General features: G+C 33.8%; 1 long non-coding RNA gene across 1 annotated transcript; it reads right to left on the bottom strand.

Moving 5' to 3' along the window:
- Positions 1-3,933: 3,933 nt before the first annotated feature.
- Positions 3,934-5,770, bottom strand: LOC123664140. The gene is made up of 2 exons (XR_006744782.1): positions 5,665-5,770; positions 3,934-4,310 (listed from the first exon to the last, which is right to left on the bottom strand). It is a non-coding gene; the product is annotated as an uncharacterized LOC123664140 (long non-coding RNA).
- Positions 5,771-23,137: the final 17,367 nt, after the last annotated feature.

Genomic DNA, 23,137 nt, shown 5'->3' with positions numbered 1-23,137 from the left:
TTAAATAAAATATTATTTATTTTTTGTTTCGCTGTGTTAAAAATAATACAATGAAGCTCAGTAACTGATATTCTATTCAAATAATACCTATTAAATCTTTAAACTAAATTTGACCCACTTCTCAGTATTCAATTATTAGAAATTTAGAATTCACCTTTAGTTCTGGTGATAATGCAATTATAAATAATAAAATCAATATCGCTGTTAATCCACAATGACCGCGGCAACAAATTGACAGAATATTATTTACACGTTTTTGAACAACCCACTCTATATTAATATCGAATGAAAGGGTTTCATTTGTAGAATATAATTAATACACTAATTGCTGCATTGACTGCCACATTTGATTTAAAGATAGCAAGAGTTTCAAAAATAAATTTCTTTTTTTAACGAATAAAATGACCTTATATAAAATATCAAATTTTAATAAATGGTTCAGGTGAAAGTATATTTACTCTCTATTAATAGAAATAAATATAATTTATTTAATGTCTTTACATTGTAGTTGACACAATAATTATATGTGACGAATATGTATCAAGTTTTAATAAATTGTTCAGTCGAAAGTATATTTACTTGCTATAAATAAAAGTAAATGTAATATATTTAGTGTTTTTACATTGTAGTTGACACAATAATTATATGTGATGAATATGTACTATTTAGATTATTAATAATTGTGCTTGCCTCCACTTGTTTACAATGTTATATATATTTTCGGGGAAGCAATGTTCTTAACAAAGTAATATATTTAACAAAGAGGCGATTTTATATTGAAGAAGGCTGAGTAATTAAAGTTAAAACCAATTATGCAAAGAAGGTTGGATTGATAGGTTAGAGAAAAACATTATGTGATAGGAGAGAACATTTTCTTCATTCATATATGGATATGTATATGCATAAGATTAAATCCTAAGAAGGATACGGGAAGGTGCTTCCAGATATGAGATGCTTTCTTGTGAGAACGACTTTCATTGACTGTTGACGAGTGAACTCTAGCAAGGACTTATTGGTTATAAAACGCTTGCATCTGAATCGTTAGATACTGAATAAGCTTGTGGCTTGACATTTACTACAGAAGTATACTATATGTGTCTTTAAGTAATTAATTAACAAGAAACGTTGTTAGACTTAGCATTTACATGACAACGTTTTAAAATAAAACTTACGAGTTTGTGTGGATAACAATATGTAATTAAAAAATTATGAATAGGAATAGATTACTTCAGACAACTTCATCATCATCATCATCATCATTCCGGCCTATTGCAGTCCATTGCTGGACATAGGCCTACACAAGCTCGCACCAAAAGTGGAGCGAACTAATGTGTGTTGCCCATAGGTCACCACGCTGGGCAGGCGGGTTGGTGACCGCAAGGCTGGCTTTGTCGCACCGAAGACGGTGCTGCCCGTTTTCGGCCTGTGTATTTCAAAGCCAAGCACTTGGACGGTTATCCCGCCATCGGTCGGCTTCTTAAGTTCCAAGGTGGTTGTGGAACCTTGTTATCCCTTAGTCGCCTCTTACGACACCCACGGGAAGAGAGGGGGTGGCTAAATTCTTTAGTGCCGTAGCCACACAGCACCATATCCATAGATCCATTTAAATACTGAATTTAAATATTTTGTGTTATACGGCCGATCAATGGATATTCTTCACTGTCTGCCACTTAACAAACTGTGACCGCAGCCGCGCACTCTTTTTAGCAATGATGTGGTATTTTTGCTAAGTATTTGCATCAAAGCTGTTCACGCAAACTAGTGCGAATATCGCGGGTGCGGAACAGTAGCGCGGCAGCTGAAACAAACACAAATACACACACACACACACACACACACATATATATATATCTATATATATATATATGTCGTATAACAAATATAACGACGCGCCGGCGCAACGGTCACGGTTTTATTGGCCATACAGGTGTTTGCCGTGGTCTGGGTGTTTGTGCGGTACTTGTGGGTCTCCCCATCGTGCCTCGGAGAGCACGTTAAGCCGTCGGTCCCAGTTGTTATCATGTACACCTGATAGCGATTGTTACTCATAGTAAGGAATATATTCGTCAACCCGCAATGGAGCAGCGTGGTGGATTAAGCTATGATCCTTCTCCTATATGGGGAAAGAGGCCCATTCCCAGCAGTAGGGTATTACAGGCTGAAGCGTAACAACATATATATTATTATCAAGGATATGTTCTGAGTAGGTACAATCGATTTTCCGCGTCTATTAAAGATTTTGATATTTTTCATGATTCAGGGATAATTCTAAAAAATACTTACCGCACATTTCTGCTCATAAATATAATGTTTAATTTTATATTTGTACTATTCTTCTTTTGTTATACTTCTACTATATTTTAATAATTTGTTGCAACTACAAAACTGTTATTTAATGTCTTCTAAGGCGAATGATGTATGCACCCGTAACTGGCATGCATACCGGACTATGTATATGAACATGATTATTGTAATGTTTTTAGTATGTTATGCTGTTGGTGTGTCAGTAAATAAATAAAATAAAATAAAAATGTATTTATGCTTCGAAAAAAAATGATCTTAACAGCATCCAAATTTGTGAACCAAAATATTCGCAGCATATAAAAAAAATTACAAAATTTATTAATTCATTTTCAATCTTATACTATTAAACGAGCAATTCTTGTATATATATCTATATAATCTGAATCTCGGAAATGGCTCCAACGATTTTCATGAAATTTAGTATGCAGGGGATTACGGGGGAGATAAATAAATCTAGCTAGGATTCATTTTTAGAAAATGTCGTTTTATCCCTGTTTTTAGGCAATGAAAAAATGGCTACAATATCGTTAGAATAAGAAGGTAAATTTCGCATCTGTCAATAAAGTTATAATAGCTCAGGGGAAATCGGCCGATCGCGCTCGGCCGAAAAGATCATGGTTCGAATCCTCAAGTTATCCAGATCGATTATCGTTTTTTTTTTCTAAAAAAAATAAAATCGAAAAATATTATTCATATTTTATCAATATGTAATTCGTATTTAAATATGATTTTCAAAAAACACGATTTACTAAAAATACCGAGCTAAGCTCGGTCACCCAGGTCCTTATTAATTAAATGAACTATCAGATATTTATAGTATGTATGATCTAAACTATCTGACAACGGGAAAAAAGTGTCTCCTATACAGTTCCAACCAAGTTTAGGTTAGAACTTTAGCCACCAAATACAAATATACAGTTTCGTATGTTATTTTTGCTGTGTGATTACGGTTGTTAGAATATAGCCACCCCCTCTCTTCCCATGGATGTCGTAATAGGCGACTAAGGGATAACACAGTTCCACTACAACCTTGGAACTTAAAAACCGATCGATGGCGGGATAACTATCCAGTTGCTGGCTTTGAAATACACAGGCCGAAGACGGGTAGCAGCGTCTTCGGTGCGACAAAGCTAGCCCTGCGTTCACCAACCCGCCTGCCCAGCGTGGTGACTGTGGGCAAAACACCTGAGTTCACGCCATTTTTGGCGCGAACTTGTTATGGCCTTGTCAAGCAGTGGACTGTATTAGACTGCAGTGTGTATATTATCGACACCTACGGCTGACAGTAGATTTATATACACATCATTCAGTCGCATCCCTATTGAATTAAAAAGGATTTTCTTCTTAGAAATTTAAATTTATTTTTTTATCATAATGCCGTAAATCAGATATCTATCACACAAAATCAATATTACTCGTTTGTTAATTAGTCGGTAAAAGGGAGTAAAACGACAAAAAAACTAAAATATCAATTGAGTATTAGTACTAACAATGAGATGAATGTTCATATCTAATTTCACACTTAATTTCTGACAAAACTTCTCATAAAAACTTATATTTTCCTGTAGGTGTATGGCTCTTATGGAAAATTTTGATTAAAGATTAAATCCGTAAGCAAAACAAACAAAATTTTCAAACCACACTTTATTAGTATTCATACAGTTAAACATGATACAACTACGAAACAACTAAAATAAAAATAATATAAAAATCAACCCAACCGATTATTTGATTTAAAACTCTTTAGATCCAACATACATTGCTACACATACAACAGACATTACTACAAATCACAATAAATTTACTAATTTTTTAATTGTCGTGCACACATTTATTTTAGTAAACGTGATTAAGTTGTAGAATTACAATTAAATATGTGATACAAAAATTAAGAACAACGAAAGGGAACGTCGCATCTAACGGAAATATGTTGTACACAGTTAACTTAAAGTTACGTGTGGTGATGTAGCTTAACAATCTCTTCGTATATTCTCTTTGACTTTCATCTGAAAAAGAAGATGAGGAATTAAAGTTCGACTGTATAATACTGCATATTTTAACAACGACACACGGTTATTAGTTGTTCGTATTTCTATATTTCTTATCATGTTCTTAAACGATAAATTCTGTTAGAGAAAAAAGAACAAGTAGTAATAATGAAATTCATCTTGCTCGTTTTTAGCTCCGTTAGTCGTGTTAGCTGCGTTTAGTTTGTTGTAGTTGGCTTCATCACCGAAGTAGTAGTGAGAGTTCAGTAGAAGCAGTCGTTTAATTTATCAGATACTTTATTATTCCTAATCAGATTACAGATATCCCTCAATTCTATTCCATAATTATTTATTTAAAAAAGCGTCTTAAATAATATGTTACTATTAATTTAATATAAGCTGTATCCTGCGCACTTTGCTACGCTTTTTTTTTGGTCTACCAGCTCAGAAACCTTTGTTGGCTCATGCACAACACTTTGCTGATGATCATGACATGATCAAATGGATAGTTTACGCTTTTATAGATAACATACAGACAAACATTCATTTATATATATATATATATATATACTAGCGACACGCTCCGGCTTCGCACGGGTATAAAATATAATTATAGCCTATGTCATTTCCTGAAAAAATGATTAAAATCGATCCAATAGTTTTGATTTATTCATTACTGCCCGTGGCCCGCACGCGTTAACTTAGAGTAAAAGCCTGCCGGAACCGCCGCAAACGCTACGTACCGCGATTTTTAAATCTGTAATATCTTCGAAAATATTCATTTAAATCATATGCTGTAAAGGGCCATATAGATCTATATTAAATCAACAATGTATTTAAGGTATTTAATTGGATAAGGATTAATGGTGTATTGGTTAAAATCGCTTCGAAAATTAGCCATTATTTGTCGTAAAAAGTAAATTACAAAAAAATGTTATTATGGGATATCCATAAGAGATAGGCATATACCATCGCGGAGTTTTCTGTAGACCTTTTCAATGTGTACAATACTTAGTACATTATTTTGATAAATCTCGTAGGGTTCAGCCTGCGTTTGCAATTTAAGCGAAAAAAAAATTATTATTTACGACATAACATTAGAAAACTCAAAAATAACAGTATTTCTCCACTATTTAATGGATGTCATTATACATATAAACCTTCCTCTTGAATCAATCTATCTATTAAAAAGAACGGCATCAAAATCTGATGCGTAGTTTTAAAGATTTAAGCGTACATACATGTGCAGGGACAGAGAAAGCGACTTTGTTTTATACTATGTAGTGATAATGTAGTAATATCAATCTTTTATGTTTAGTTTCCCGAATTTAATTACAATTTTTATTTCCTTAATTTTGTAAGTCATACAAACCGTTGTCAAAAAATAACTTTTCTTCCAAGGTTACTCTTATTTTCTCAACTTCTGTTGATAGTGATGCTGCTTTTACTGCTGGCAAGAAAATCGCTGCTAGGAGAATAGTAGATGTTATATAGTCATTTGTATATCCAAAGTAACTGTCCTGTTTGTAGTTAAAGATGTTATTCTGCCAAGAAAATGTCAATACAAATTTAATTATTTTACACATTGAACATAATAAAAAATGGAAAACACAAGAAATAAATTATTGATTAAATTACTTTAAGTTTCACATTAGTAGATCCTGTACTCAATACCACATTTAAACACATACACAAGCTTAAAAATATAAATATAGATATTTTACTAGATCTTGTGTAAATTTACAACCTAAGAAGTTATAAATTTAGATAATTTTTCAACGCTGTTTAACCACATTTTATAATTAAAATTGTAATCGAACTCTTAAAAAAAAAGAGTAGTGTAATAATAATATTTTACCACTCCTGTTTCCATCCGTATTACTGCAAAATAAATTAAAACCATCACATATGTTAAGTTTACTGCTATGGACACGATAAACTAGAAAGAAAAAGAAAATTGTATTTATTGAATCTAACAGGCACTAATAATATGTTCAAACTTTAGTCGTCAACAATACTTACTATTGGATCAAACGACTTTTTAATATTCTCGACGGAGTCAATCAAATGTTTGTATATCAATTGTGCTTGTTTAGCTTTCAGTGTATTACTTTTTATACATTTCCTCAACGCTACCAACCTGACAGACGTAGCATGGAAAACGAAACAAAATACTGCGAGTGGTATGTCAAGAGATAAAAAGATAGTTGCGAATAATACTCGTACGTAAAGTTCTTTCGGACATTTATTTGAATATTCACAATAAGTACATGAAAATATCATCTTGAACACAAATGAAATTATACACCATGTTAATGTTTTAAAGTCGAAGTAGTGAGTACATTTGCTCATTTTAAATTTTGTGTCTATCCATTGTAAATTTTCTAGAAATTTACTATACGTCTTTTGTTCAGGCGTTAATAGTAGTATGGCGACGTACACATAATACTCCAAGATAAAAGCTGAATAAAACACTGCGTAAAATTTTCCTAAATCAAATCCTACAAAAGTTAAGCAAAGTATTCCTTTAATTGCAGTTAAGATAGCCAAACTTATTTTAACTATCAATTTATGACACGTAGATTTATATCTGACAAAACCAAAATCAAACCAATATACTATCTGAAGCATTATAAATAATCTTTTTACATAAATCATTTTCACGCTTTCGTAAACCATTTGTTTTACAAGCACTACTGTCTGTATTCAAATGAGAAATGATAGTTTATCTATTATGAAAAAGGTAACAATAATATTACTTACTGTTAAGTAAAGGAAAAGTACATGAACGGTAATATTGATTAACAATTACTTACAAAATAAAATGCCAAGAATAATAAATATATACTGAATACGATGACACGTTACTAGTACTTAAATAAATACTAAATACGATATAATACTTATGATATACTAGTTGTTACCCGCAGCTTTGCTTACTTATTATATTTACAAAGATTAGAAAAAGACCGATTTCGATGATTTTTTAACCGACTTCCAAAAAAGGAGGAGGTTCTCAATTCGACTGTATTTTTTTTTTTTTTTTAATGTATGTTACATCAGAACTTTTGACCGGGTAGACCGATTTCGACAAATTTTATTTTAATCGGAAGGTGGTGTGTGCCAATTGGTCCCATTTAAATTTATTTGAGATCTAACAACTACTTTTCGAGTTATATCTAATAATGCGTTTTTACTTGACGCTTTTTTCGTCGACCTACATTGTATTATACCGCATAACTTTCTACTGGATATACCGATTTTGATAATTCTTTTTTGTTGGAAAGGGTATATCCCTAGTTTGGTACCGTGATAAGGAAACCAGGATCTGATGATGAGATCACAGAGAAATCGAGGGAAACTGTCGAAAATCAGTAATAACTTTTTACTGGGTGTTTATCGAGATCTGATAACTACTTTTTGAGTAATCTCTGATAACGTGTAGTTGCTTGACTATTTTATCGTCGATCTACGTTGTATTACTTGTCGATGTAATTGAAGTCGGTTTTTTTTTCGTTTGCGAGCAAACACAATTATTTTAAATCGAAAGGTGTCATATGGCCTCGTTTAAATTTAATTGATATCTAACACGTACTATTCGAGTTGTATCTAATAATACATATTTACTTGACAATTTTTTGTATTATACCGTGTAACTTTTCACTGTGTGTGTACAGATTTTGATTATTTTTGTTTTAATCAAAATCTGATGCTTGTTATGTGGTCCCATTCAAATTGAATAGAAATCTGACAAGTACTTTTGAGTTATATCTAATAATACGATTTTACTTGAAATTTTGTTTGCCGATCTACGTTGTAATACTTGTCGATGTAACTGAAGTCGGTTTTTTTTCTTCGTTTGTGAGCAAACGCAATTATTATTTTACGAAGTTACTTTACAGATCACTTTATGGATTTAAGCTTTCTTTGTACTACAGTTTTTTGTATTCGAACTTTTGTCAATTTTTTTTTTCAATTCAAACGTTTATTTGACTCAGCTATTGTATTTTTTTTTATTTGTTCAAAAATACAAAAAACACAGTTAAAACTTATACATAAGCCTGCCACGAAAACTCACAAGAGCTTATCCAGACAAGCCGCCGCGTCGCATATCATATTATCATATAATATCTTTATCGTACCGAACCATGTTATAGCCATTAAATTTACACTAAGGTAATTACCAAAATTTTGTAATTATTTAAATATATCGATCGTATCGAAAAACAGTAGTAAATCAAAGAATAGACAGTAGTGTTTAAATAACGAAAAAAAATTGTTAAATTTAACTCTTTTTTAAACGCACAAAGGAGAGAGAGTTGAGGTTATCAGGAAGTACTTTTGACAATTTATCTTCGAGTAAGTCCGAATCAGATGGAGAAGAGTCAAAACTATTTTCGGCGCTTGCGTAATCGTCTGAGGAACAAGTTATATAATCATCACAAGACATAATATATATTAAAAGGGTACACTAAACTATATATATATGATTATTATACTAATAAATAAATAATGCACAAAAAATATAATTTATAAAAATAGAAATATATATATATATATAATATATATAAACGCGAAAGGTCATTCATCACGAAATCTCCGAAACTATAACACCTACAAACTTGAAATTTGGCAGGTAGGCTCCTTATAAGACGTAGGCATCCGCTAAGAACGGATTTTACGAAACTCGACCCCTAAGGGGGTGAAATGGGGGTTGCAAGTTTGTATGAACGTCCTATGATTTTGAAGTAAGAGACTTGAAATTTAAAATGTATGCTCTATAGATGATGAGAAGGTGTTCAAATAATATATCTTTAGAAATCAACTCCCTTTTGGGGTTGAATCGGGGGATGGTAGGTTGACTCACTCATCACGAAATCTCCGAAACTATAACACCTATAAACTTGAAATTTGGCAGGAAGGCTCCTTATAGAGTGTAAACATCCGCTAAGAATGGATTTTACTAAATTCAACCCCTAAGGGGATAAAACGTGGGTTGGAAGTTTGTATGAAAGTCCCATGATTTTGAAGTAAGAGACTTGAAATTTAAAATGTATGCCTTATAGATAATGAGAAGGTGTCCAAATAATCTATCTTTAGAAATCAACTCCCTTTTGGGGTTAAATCGGGGGATGGTAGGTTTACTCACTCACCACGAAATCTCCGAAACTATAACACCTAAAAACTTGAAATTTGGCAGATAGGCTCCTTATAGGGCGTAAACATTCGCTAAGAACGGGTTTTACGAAATTCGACCCCTAGAGGGGTAAAAGGGGGTTGGAAGTTTGTATGAAAGTCCTATGTTTTTGAAGTAAAGGACTTGAAATTTATGTATGCTCCATAGATGGTGAGGAGGTCTCTAAACAATGTATCTTTAGAAATCAACTCCCTTTCGGGGTTAAAACGGGGGATGGTACATTGGCTCATTCATCACGAAATCTCCGAAACTATAACAGCTACAAATTTGACGTTTGATAGGAAGGTTCCTTATAGAGCGTAAACATCCGCTAAGAACAAATTTTATGAAACTCGACCCCTAAGGGAGTAAAACGGGGGTTGGAAGTTTGTACGAAAGTCCTATGTTTTTGAAGTAAGAGACTTGAAATTTAAAGTGTATGCTCTATAGATGGTGAGGAGGTGTCCAAACAATGTATCTTTAGAAATCAACTCCTTTTTGGGATTAACACGGGGGATGGTAGATTGACTCATTCATCACGAAATCTCCGAAACTATAACAGCTACAAATTTGGCATTTGATAGGTAGGTTTCTTATAGGGCTTAAACATCCGCTAAGAACAAATTTTACGAAACTCGACCCCTAAGGGGTGAAATGGGGGTTGCAAGTTTGTATGAACGTACTATGATTTTGAAGTAAGAGACTTGAAATTTAAAATGTATGCTCCATAGATGGTGAGGAGGTCTCTAAACAATGTATCTTTAGAAATCAACTCCCTTTCGGGGTTAAAACGGGGGATGGTACATTGACTCATTCATCACGAAATCCCCGAAACTATAACAGCTACAAATTTGATATTTGATAGGTAGGTTCCTTATAAAGCGTAAACATCCGCTAAGAACAAATTTTAGGAAACTCGACCCCTAAGGGGATAAAACGGGGGTTGGAAATTTGTATGAAAGTTCTATGTCTTTGAAGTAAGAGACTTGAAATTTAAAATATATGCTCTATATATGGTGAGGAGGTGTCCAAATAATACATCGTAATCTATATATATAAGAGAATATATAAGATATAAGAGATATATATATATATAAGAGAAAGGTCACTGACTCACTCATCACGAGAACCCAAAAACAGCTGGAAGGTCCATCCATCTAGGATGGATAAAGATGAAATTTGGCAGGGAGGTAAATTATAGTTAGTAGATAATAGTAGTAGAGTAGAGAGATTTAGCGATATTCCACCGCTAAGGGGGTTTAATTGGGGTTGATAGTTTATATGAAATATATACAGCAGTTATATAAATTCGTCGATAGGTTATTTATACTGCAGCCTGAAAATAAAACTAAAAATGTGGTGTATAGAGAGGTTTTATAAAAACAAGTATTAAATTATACTAAATTGTGCCTTTTAAAAAGTTACTCAGTGTGATAAGCATTTCAAGTGACTGAAATAAAAAAAAATGCGTTAAACATCTTAATAGTAATGCATATCTTCATAACCACGCGGATGTAGTCGCGCGCAACAGTTTGTGTATTATAAAACAAAATCCCCAAAAGTGTATGTGATCGATTTCCTCAAAATCTACGGAACGGATTTTCACGCGGTTCAAGAGGAAGGTTTACGGAACGGCTAAGCCGATTATAATGAGAGTTTAACTGGAAGTGTGCCGGGAAAACTTTGTGACACACTGATTTCAACGCGGGCGAAGCCGCGGGCACAGCTAGTATATATATATATATATATATATAAATAGAAAAATAAAAATTTTATAAAAAAAAAAAAAAAAAAAAAAAAAAACACTTTTGCTCATGCATAAGCTGACTAACCACTCTATACATATTAAAAAGTCCAATTTTCACACTAAAAGAAAAATTTTACAAAGAAATGGATAAAAGAACAAAAATAAATCAAGTTTAAAGTAGTAACGAAACGCAATTTGAGTAAAGTTAACTAATCTGTTGTGACAATTGACAGGTGATAGTAAACAATGTAAAGTTTGCTATGAATATGTACGGTGAATCTAAATATTAGTGAAATTTAGTAAAACAACAAAGAAAAAACAACAAGAAACAAAAAACAAAAAGTTAGGATTACCCAACAATAGAATTACCAAAGGTTGTATGAGTAATAATGAACTGAGTGAATAATGCTTAAACAAGGTAATCACTTATTGTCAGAAGACTCACTTCACTTCACCTTTTGGATGTTGTAAAATTATTTGTTTTAGCTCCGACATCGTAATAACTTTCCTTCGGGACTTGTCCGGAAGTAGAATCACAATAATCCCATCAGCTGTCCAGCATTTTTTCATGCCGAAATAATTACGGGCTGTCATAAAGATGTCTTGCCGGGACTTAGTTAAAAACTCGGATATTGTGATTTTAGTATCTTTCAAATTTGTTTTAGCTTTCCAAGCCTTAGAACGAAGCTGCACGTCAGCAAAACGCACAAGTATGGGTCAAGCAGTGTCTTTTTTAGTACCAAGTCTGTGGCAAGAACTAAGATGTTCTTCCTTTATGTCAGATATCCTCATTTCATTGGATAGCACTGCAAGGATACTTTTTTGCACATCCTCATCCTTGTCTTCCCGTATGCCATGGAAAAGAAGAAGTTTCCTGCGGGATGGTGTCTCTATTCGATCCATGCCTTGAGCCAACAATTCGATTTGGGACTTGAGCAAGCCAAGAGTTCTCCATACCAAGGTTTTAAAGGCATAGAAGTCTGCTGCCAAGGACTTAACAGTAGGAGTTGCTGTACTGGATGTTGAAAGATTCTTTTCAAAATCACCCATCCTGCAGGCAACCATTGAATACAGTTCCTCCATATTTTTCTGAAGATGCTCGATTGAGGTGTTCATCTTGGCACTTTGTTGTTTCAAATTAGTGTGAAAGGTGTGGAGAGAGTCAACTTACACTGTGGTAACTTAACTTTTGCACATATATGTATATAACAAATTATAACTAAAAATAAGCGAGAGCACTAAAAAAATACGTCTTTACACTTTCGTGTCTACCCGCCAAAAAAAAACATATATTATACAAATAAGAATATATAAATATATACAAATATCAGTGACTAATAACGAACTGAACAGCAGTAATTTCAAAGTCTTAAGTAGTGTTTCTTAACCATCTTTTTAAAAGAATTCAGTGATGTTGCACGTCTAATGTGTAATGGTAAAGTATTCCATAATTGTGCAGCCTCAGTGCTAAAACACTTGCTGTAGAAGGCAGTAGAGTGTTTACAGATCTTCAAAGTTAGATTTTCACTAGAACGAAGTGATCTATTGTGTGAGTCACAGAGAAATTCAAAGCGTTCTTTCAAACTAGATGGAAGGAATGGATTAAATAATACAGAATATAGGAGTGATAGTATATGAGTATTCCTGCGCAAACGTATAGGAAGCCATTTGAGCTTCGCACGGAACTCAGAGACGCGGTCATACTTGCGGAGACCAAATATGAACCGAATACAGAGGTTTTGGAGACGCTCAAGTTTATTTAGTTGATCCTCCTACACACACACATATATATACACATGTATAAACAAACGCATAAAAATACTATACCTACATATAAACGAAATACATATAATATGGATAAAAGCATAGAATACAAAATACAAGTGGAGCAATACCTCCTGCATTATGTTATGCAGAGATAAAAAAACAATTATGACGTACTAAGTGACAAATAGTGCGCCTTGAGGTGTTTTTTAAAGCAAGACATGGATTGGGCTTGTTTTATAGGAAGAGGAAGAGCGTTCCAAAGTTGAACAGCTTTAACTGAAAAATAATTGGAGTAAAAAGAAGTAGTGTGAGCTGGAGTTTCGAGCATCAAAGTAGACTCAGATCTAAGGGTGCGTTCGTGTATATTACAAAGATACTTGAAACGCTCCTTAAGGTACAGAGGTGTATCAGAATGAAAAAAGTATACAATATAGTAGCGGGAGTATGTGAGTATTCCTGCGAAAGCGAATCGGAAGCCACTTGAGACAATTGCGAAATTCGAAAACGTGGTCATATTTACGAAGACCAAATATGAACCGTATGCAAATATTTTGAAAGCGCTCAAGCTTATTTAATTGCTTCTCTTTAAGATCAAGATAGCAAGTGTCAGCATAGTCAAGAATTGGTAGAAGGAGTGACTGTGCTAACGTAATTTTGGTAGGCAAAGGGAGGAAATATTGCAGTCGTCGCAGTGATCCAATAGCTGCAAATAGTTTACGGCTCATCTCACTCAGCTGAGGTGCCCAAGAAAGATGACTATCGAAGATAATTCCGAGGTTTTTGACTTTGTCGCTGTAACTGATTACGGTGTTGTTATAAACGACTGGTGGTATAAGTGACCAATCTATTCGACACACAAGTTTAGGACTACCGATAATAATGACTTGACATTTTGAGGGATTAATGTTTAATCCGTAGGAGTAATTAAAAGTAATCTGTAGGAGTAATTAGTAGATAATTATAGCCTACGATTTTGATGGGTTAACCTTCAGACCAAACTCTATGCTCCAGCTATTGTTACGTTTGAGTTCCTGATTTAAAGCGTTAATCGTATTAGGTAGGTCTGTTAAGCTTGTATGCAAGTAAATTTGGAGATCGTCAGCATACAGTTGGTAGGGAGAAAAAATTTATCGAGTACTAGTATTAATGAAGATTGAAAACAGGAGTGTTGACACCACGCCACCGGTACACCAGCATTGATCTTAGCCCAGTCAGAAAAAGTGTCCTTAAGTCACACACGTTGCTGGCGCCCATGCAAGTAAGAGTGAAAGTAGTCAATCGCTATAGGAGATATGTTAAGAGAATTCAATATGGCAAGCAAAATTTCGAAGTCAAAACTATTGAAGGCATTACACTAAAATCAAGTAATGTCAAAACAGTGAGCTCTCGGTTATCTTTTAACATGCGAATATCATCAGTGATTTTAACTAATGCAGTAGTCGTACTGTGGCCTGCGCGGAATCCAGATTAAAATGGGTTTAAGAGGTTGTATCTACAGAGGAAAATATTAAATTGATTATAACTAAGACGCTCGAGAACTTTAGAAAGGAACGGTAGGATAGAAATAGAGCGAAGATCGGAGAAAGAGGTATAATTGGGTTTTTTAGGCAAAGGGATGATTCATCTTCATATTCATAGCATCTTTCCAATGAGATGAAAATGTACCGCTACGAATAGAAAAATTGAAAATATTTGTTATGAACTAAATAATTTATAATAGGAATTACCATTTGACGACTAATGCAATCAGAACCAACACTGTTAGATGATACCGCTAAAATATTCTTCTCAACATCACTATTCGTGAATTGACTAAATTGAAAAAAGGAGTATCACGAGTTGGAGAAGCTGAAATTTGAGAAATTGTTTTTAATTTTGTTATATTATCAAATGTAATACAAGATGAAAAATGCTGATTAAGTGAATTTAAATTTAAGGTTTGGGAATTAATATCACGTTGCTGCTTGCCAACTCCCAGTGATTCGAAGAAATTCCAAACTCGGGCAGAGTCATCTTCCTCTATAACAGACTTAAAGATGTAGTGTCGATGTTCATTCCTACACAGCCTGCTACAGCGATTCCGAGCTTTCCTGTACTTCTCACGGTTTGTTTCGTTGATATCGACTCTGTATTTAGCTTTGGCTATATTCCATATCTTTTGTAGGCGCTTAACTTCGTCAGTCAACCATGGGGCCGGTAGATGTTTTAATCGCACTGGACGAATAGGGGTCAACTAGGAATGCTTGTCATAAAGTTGAGTTATAAGGGAATTTAAACAAGTTAACTTCTCATCAATTTAGGAATCATTAAGCACTCCGGACCAGTAAATCTTTAATACATCCTCGGCTAGACTATCAAAGTCAATTCCACTAAAATTGCGCCTCATAATAATTTTTCGGAGGTCTTAGTTTATTTATTTTTAGGAGGTCTTAGTTTATAAGATAAGAAGAGAAGTTCATGATAGGAAAAGGCAGTAGCTATACATTGACCAAATTTTTCGACATGAGTAATAGAAGAAAGAAGAATTAAATCGAGAAGAGAAGGTGAGCATTTAGGAAATGTGTGAGTCGCAGATAATGGCAATATAATCAAATTAGCTGCCTGTACTATAGATGTGAAACGTGAAGTTCGAGAGTCATTTTTAAGAAGGCAAGTATTAAAGTCACCCATAATCATTGTGTGTGAAAACAAAGGGGAAAACTTGTGAAGAAGATCTTCAAAAGACATAAAATAGTCAATGGTAAGGCTATAATAAACACCAAGAAGGAGCTTAGTGTTGAACAAACCATTAGAAATTGTCTAAATAGACACAATTGGAGGTTTTGGCGGCTCTCGATCAACAAAAAAATATTTGCATCTTTTTACTCGATATGCATATATAACAACATCGAAGACACAGTGTGCTAAAGATTTTATAAAGCTAATAAAAAAAGTTCCAAATTGTAACGAAATTGACATGGTACTGACCAATATCCTGGACTGAATTCAAAAGAATTTAAGAATTTTTTAAATGAAAAATCAATTACCCTGATTTTCACTGCAGTAAATTCACCATTTTCAAATGTAAACACTTGTAAATAAGATGCAAAATAAATGAAAAACCAAATACTAAAGCATGGACTACCATTGCTCATAACTGTGTGGATAGATATAATAACACTGAACACACTGTCACAGGATTCGCTCCGAGATATCTATTAGACGGTACAGATCTTTCATTCATACCAAATGAAATAAAAATAAAAATAGGTAAAAAAACTTTTTAAGTTAAACGGTTTTATGTTAAACATACATTGCAATGTTTAAGATAAATGTACTAAAAACCAAAAAACAATAAAATAGATACAGTCGTGGGAATTATAAACATATGCATAGACTAGACTAAAATAAAACCGTGGGGCACGTCAATTGTCTACAATCGTTGATTAAAATGTTTGTTTTGTAATGTTACACTATAATTAGGCAGTTGTTCAACCGACAACGATGGACGTGTGATAAGTAGGGCTAGAATGTGGAAACAAGCTAGCAAGCTCGATTATAAGCGAGTTTTAGGGTTTCATAGTGGTGAGCGAGTAGTACTTTTATCATATGTTTTGTCGATTAAAAACAAACTACGAGCAGTGAAACGATTCCTCGCCAGCCAGCAGTGTGAATGTCCAACGATAAACTAGTTGAAACATCTCTTTTATTTACATGGAGTGTATAACTATTGGAATTTCCATGAGCAAGAAAATAGTAAGTAATTTCCTCACCGTCTGCGGGCCAACTGCCTATTTTAACGACGAATTAAACGATTCTTCTATCGCACATTAAGTCGATAATTTGTAGACAATTGACGTGCCCCACGGTTTTATTTTAGTCTAGTCTATGCATATGTTTATAATTCCCACGACTGTATCTATTTTATTGTTTTTTGGTTTTTAGTACATTTATCTTAAACATTGCAATGTATGTTTAACATAAAACCGTTTAACTTAAAAAGTTTTTTTACCTATTTTTATTTTCTAGTTTTTAGTTTTTATTTCGGATTCTGTTTAATTCATTTAGTGCTTCATTATTGCAAGGCCCATCTTAAATATTGAGGTTGTATAGTGCACTGTATTCTTCTTGTCAAGCCCTTTTATTTGATACCCATATTGGTGGGATTGATAAAAAATTGTTATCAGACATTTGGTAGCGGTGGCCAGCTTAGATTTCAATTTTGCATAGTAAATTGTATTCTACTCGTTGAGACCTTTCATTTGATACCCATGTTGATGGGATTGATAAAACCTAAGTTATCCGCCATTTTGTAGATGCCGCCATCTTGGATTTTAATTTTATATAGTACATTGAGTATACTGGTTGAGCACTTTCATTTGATACCCATATTGATGGGATCGATATAACCTACGTTATCCGCCATTTTGTAGCGGCCGCCATCTTGTATTTCAATTTTTTATAGTATATTGTATTCTGCTGGTTGAGCCCCTTCATTTGATACCCATATTGATGGGATTGATAAAACCTACGTTATCCGCCATTTTGTAGCGGCCGCCATCTTGGATTTCAATTTTTTATAGTATATTGTATTCTGCTTGTTGAGCCCTTTCATTTGATACCCATATTGATGAGATTAATAAAACATAAATTATCCGCCATTTTGTAGCGGCGGCCATCTTGAATTTATAATGATAATGAATAAACATAATTGTATTGTCACCAAAATCCAAAGTGTATACAAAATTTCAGATTAATCGGTTGACAGGAAGAGGGTGAAATTTGAATTACTAAATTTGACCCAAGAATAAATAATAAAAAATAAATAAAACAAACGGGGTGAGCTAAATAAAACCGTTTAAAAAAGTGCAGATGACTGGATTAAAGATAAAAAAATAGCATTTGAACGATCTGTTAAGTCACATATATATAATAAGATGATATTTGATAAACATAGAACACATCACAAGTTTAATGAAGGTGAAATGGTATATGTCGAAAATGGGCACAAATTAAATAAAAAAACTAGATGAATTAAGGATTGATCCTTTTAAAATAAATAAAAAAAATATCAGATTCAATATATGAGGTTAATACAGGTCATAAAAAATTGGAGTTAAATTTATTTCACATTACTAAACTTATTCCTGTACCTGCTGAAGAAGACAGTGGCGAAATGTCGGAGGAAATTTTCTAACCTAGGGGGGGAGATATAAAGGAATATATTCCTTTGAGTTTGTATATTTGTATAGTACCTTTTTTTATAGCAGTAGTAATATGTATTGTTTTATAAAGAGATTTTTGACACTTCATAATAGTCACATATAAAAGAAATATTTAATTTTATGTATAGGAATTGGTAAATAGCTTTAAATGTCGTCATTTTGTTTTTTTCAGGTAGGTTAAGGGTTTTTATAAATAAATTTGTATTATATTGTATAAAGAAAAATTGTATAATAAAATCTTTGTTTTTTTCAGAGCAACATATTGTATAATTTTCCAATTTCATTTTTAAGTAATCAACTAATGTCTTATATGTATACTAAGGGCCTATGGACCATTTGAGTATAGTTGGTATATAGACTGTACGAATACAAAAATACGCTATATGCTTCGAAAAAAAATGATCTTAACAGCATCCAAATTTGCGAACCAAAATATTCGCAGCATATTAAAAAAAGTACAAAATTTATTAATTCATTTTCAATTATTAATTAAATGAACTATCAAATAATTATAGTCTGTTTGATCTAAACTGTCTGACAACGGGAAAAAAGTGTCTCCTATACAGCTCTAACCAAGTTTAGGTTAGAACTTTAGCCACCAAATACAAATATACAGTTTCGTATATTATTTTTGCTGTGTGGTTACGTTTATTAGAATATAGCCGCCCCCTCTCTTCCCATGGATGTCGTAAGAAGCGACTAAGGGATAACACAGTTCCACTACCACCTTGGAACTTAAAAAACCGACCGATGGCGGGATAACTATCCAACTGCTGGCTTTGAAATACACAGGCCGAAGACGGGCAGCAGCGTCTTCGGTGCGACAAAGCCAGCCCTGCGTTCACCAACCCGCCTGCCCAGCGTGGTGACTGTGGGCAAAACACCTGAATTCACGCCATTTTTGGCGCGAACTTGTTAAGGCCTATATCCAGCAGTGGACTGTATTAGACTGGAGTGTGTATATTAGCGACACCTACGGCTGACAGTAAATTTATAATTCAGTCTCATCCCTATTGAATTAGAAAGGATTTTCTTCTTAGAAATTTAAATTTATTTTTTTATCATAATGCCATAAATCAGATATCTATCACACAAAATCAATATTACTCGTTTGTTAATTAGTCGGTAAAAGGGAGTAAAACGACAAAAAACCTAAAATTTCAATTGAGTATTAGTACTAAGATGAAGATCATGGTACATCTTAATATTCAAGTCATTTTTTTATAGTAAATTCAGTGCAAATGTTCATATCTAATTTGACACTTAATTTCTGACAAAACTTCTCATAAAAACTTATATTTTCCTGTAGGTGTATGGCTCTTATGGAAAATTTTGATTAAAGATTAAATCCGTAAGCAAAACAAACAAAATTTTCAAACCACACTTTATTAGTATTCATACAGTTAAACATGATACAAGTTCTACGAAACAACTAAAATAAAAATAATATAAAAATCAACCCAACCGATTATTTGATTTAAAACTCTTTAGATCCAACATACATTGCTACACATACAACAGACATTACTACAAATCACAATAAATTTACTAATTTTTTAATTGTCGTGCACACATTTATTTTAGTAAACGTGATTAAGTTGTAGAATTACAATTAAATATGTGATACAAAAATTAAGAACAACGAAAGGGAACGTCGCATCTAACGGAAATATGTTGTACACAGTTAACTTAAAGTTACGTGTGGTGATGTAGCTTAACAATCTCTTCGTATATTCTCTTTGACTTTCATCTGAAAAAGAAGATGAGGAATTAAAGTTCGACTGTATAATACTGCATATTTTAATAACGACACACGGTTATTAGTTGTTCGTATTTTCTATATTTCTTATCATGTTCTTAAACGATAAATTCTGTTAGAGAAAAAAGAACAAGTAGTAATAATGAAATTCATCTTGCTCGTTTTTAGCTCCGTTAGTCGTGTTAGCTGCGTTTAGTTTATTGTAGTTGGCTTCATCAGCGAAGTAGTAGTGAGAGTTCAGTAGAAGCAGTCGTTTAATTTATCAGACACTTTAGTATTCCTAATCAGAATACAGATATCCCTCAATTCTATTCCATAATCTATAATATATATAAAAGCGAAAGGTCACTCACTCATCACGAAATCTCCGAAACTATAACACCTACAAACTTGAAATTTGGCAGGTAGGCTCCTTATAGGACTTAGACATCCGCTAAGAACGGATTTTACGAAACTCGACCCCTAAGGGGGTAAAACGGGGGGTGCAAGTTTGTATGAAAGTCCTATGTTTTTGAAGTAAGAGACTTGAAATTTAAAATGTATGCTCTATAGATGATGAAAAGGTGTCCAAATAATGTATCTTTAGAAATAAACTCCCTTTTGGGGTTAAAACGGGGGATGGTGGGTTGACTCACTCATCACGAAATCTCCGAAACTATAACACCTATAAACTTGAAATTTGGCAGGAAGGCTCCTTATAGAGTGTAAACATCCGCTAAGAATGGATTTTACTAAATTCAACCCCTAAGGGGATAAAACGTGGGTTGGAAGTTTGTATGAAAGTCCCATGATTTTGAAGTAAGAGACTTGAAATTTAAAATGTTCGCTCTTTAGATGGTGAGAAGGTGTCCGAATAATGTATCTTTAGAAATAAACTCCCTTTTGGGGTTAAAACGGGGGATGGTAGGTTGACTCACTCATCACAAAATCTCCGAAACTATAACACCTACAAACTTGAAATTTGACAGGAAGGCTCCTTATAGGATGTAAACATCCGCTAAGAACGAATTTTACGAAATTCGACTCTTAAGGGGGTAAAACGGGGGTTGGAAGTTTGTGTGAAAGTCCCATGTTTTTGAAGTAAGAGACTTGAAATAGTATGTAGTATGTAAGGATCGTGGAAAGTGGAAAGAAGTGGTCTCTGCCTACCCCTACGGGAAAGAGACGTGATTATATGTATGTATGTACTTGAAATTTAAAATGTATGCTCTATAGAAGGTGAGGAGGTGTCCAAATAATGCATCGTAATCTATATACATATAAAAGAGAAAGGTCACTGAGTCACTCATCACGAAGACTCAAAAACCGCTGGATGGTCCATCCATCCAAGATGGACAAAGATGAAATTTGGCAGGGAGGTAGATTATAGTTACAAGACGTCCGCTGAAAATGGGTTTTGCGATATTTCACCGCTAAGGGGGTTTAATTGGAGTTGATAGTTTATATGAAACATATACAGCAGCTATAAGTTCAACTGATAGGTTATTTAAGCAGCATTAAAATAAAACTAAAAATGTGGTGTACAGAGAGGTTTTATAAAAATAACTATTAAATTATACTAAATTGTGCCTTTGAAAAAGTTACTCAGATTGATAAGCATTTCAAGTGACTGAAATAAAAAAATAATTTGCGTTAAACATTTTAATAGTAATGCATACCTTCATAACCACGCGGACGTAGTCGCGGGCAACAGTTAGTATATTATAAAACAAAGTCCCCAAAAGCGTATGTGATCGATTCTCTCAAAATCTACTGGACGGATTTTCATGCAGTTTCACAAATGGAGAGGGCTTCAAGAGGAAGGTTTACGGAATGGCTAAGCCAATTTTGATGAGAGTTTCACTGGAAGTTTGCCGGGAAAACTTTGTGACAAACTGATTTCAACGCGGGCGAAGCCGCGGGCACAGCTAGTCTTATAATATATATAAACGCGAAAGGTCATTCATCACGAAATCTCCGAAACTATAACACCTACAAACTTGAAATTTGGCAGGTAGGCTCCTTATAGGAAGTAGACATCCGCTAAGAACGGATTTTACGAAACTCAACCCCTAAGGGGGTAAAATGAGGGTTGGAAGTTTGTATGAGAGTCCCATGTTTTTGACGTAAGAGAATTGAAATTTAAAATGTATGCTCTATAGATGGTAACAAGGTGTTCAAATAATGTATCTTTAGAAATCAACTCCCTTTTGGGGTTAAAACGGGGGATGTTACGCTGACTCACTAATCACGAAATCTCCGAAACTATAATGCTTACAAACTTGAAATTTAGCAGGTAGGTTCCTTATAGGGCGTAATCTATTGCTAAGAATGGATTTGACGAAACTCGACCCTAAGGGGGTAAAACGGGGGTTGGAAGTTTGTATGAAAGTCCCATGTTTTTGAAGTAAGAGGACTTGAAATTTAAAATGTATGCTCTATAGATGGTAACAAGGTGCCCAAATAATGTTTCTTAGAAATTAACTCCCTTTTGGGGTTAAAACGGGGGATGTTACGTTGACTCACTCATCACGAAATCTCCGAACTATAACAGCCACAAAGTTGAAATTTGGCAAGTAGGTTCCTTATAAGGCGTAGACATCTGCTATGAACTGATTTTACGAAACTCGACCCCTAAGGGGATAAAACGGGGGTTGGAAGTTTGTATGAAAGTCATATGTTTTTGAAGTGAGAAACTGGAAATTTAAAATGTATGCTCTATAGATGGCGAGAAGGTGTCCACATAATGTATCTTTAGAAATCAACTTGCTTTTGGGGTCAAAACAGGGGATGGGAGGTTGACTCACTCATCACGAAATCTCCGAAACTATAACAGCTACAAACTTGAAATTTGGCAAGTAGGTTTCTTATAGGGCATAGACATTTGCTAAGAACGGATTTTACGAAACTCGACCCCTAAGGGGATAAGACAGGGGTTGGTAGTTTGTATGAAAGTCCTATGTTTTTGAAGTAAAAGACTCGAAATTTAAAATGTATGTTCTATAGATGGTGAGGAGGTATCCAAATAATGCATCGTAATCTATATATATAAAAGAGAAAGGTCACTAACTCACTATCACGAGAACTCAAAAACCGCTGGATGGTCCATTCATCTAGGATGAACAAAGATGAAATTTGGCAGGGAGGTAGATTATAGTTAGTAGACGTCCGCTAAGAACGGATTTTGCGATATTCCACCGCTAAGGGGGTTTA

The sequence above is a fragment of the Melitaea cinxia genome, chromosome 21, assembly GCF_905220565.1.
Source record: "Melitaea cinxia chromosome 21, ilMelCinx1.1, whole genome shotgun sequence".
NCBI lineage: Eukaryota > Metazoa > Arthropoda > Insecta > Lepidoptera > Nymphalidae > Melitaea > Melitaea cinxia.
The sequence above is the reverse complement of the archived record's forward strand: the minus strand, read 5'-3'. Positions and strand labels throughout refer to the sequence as shown.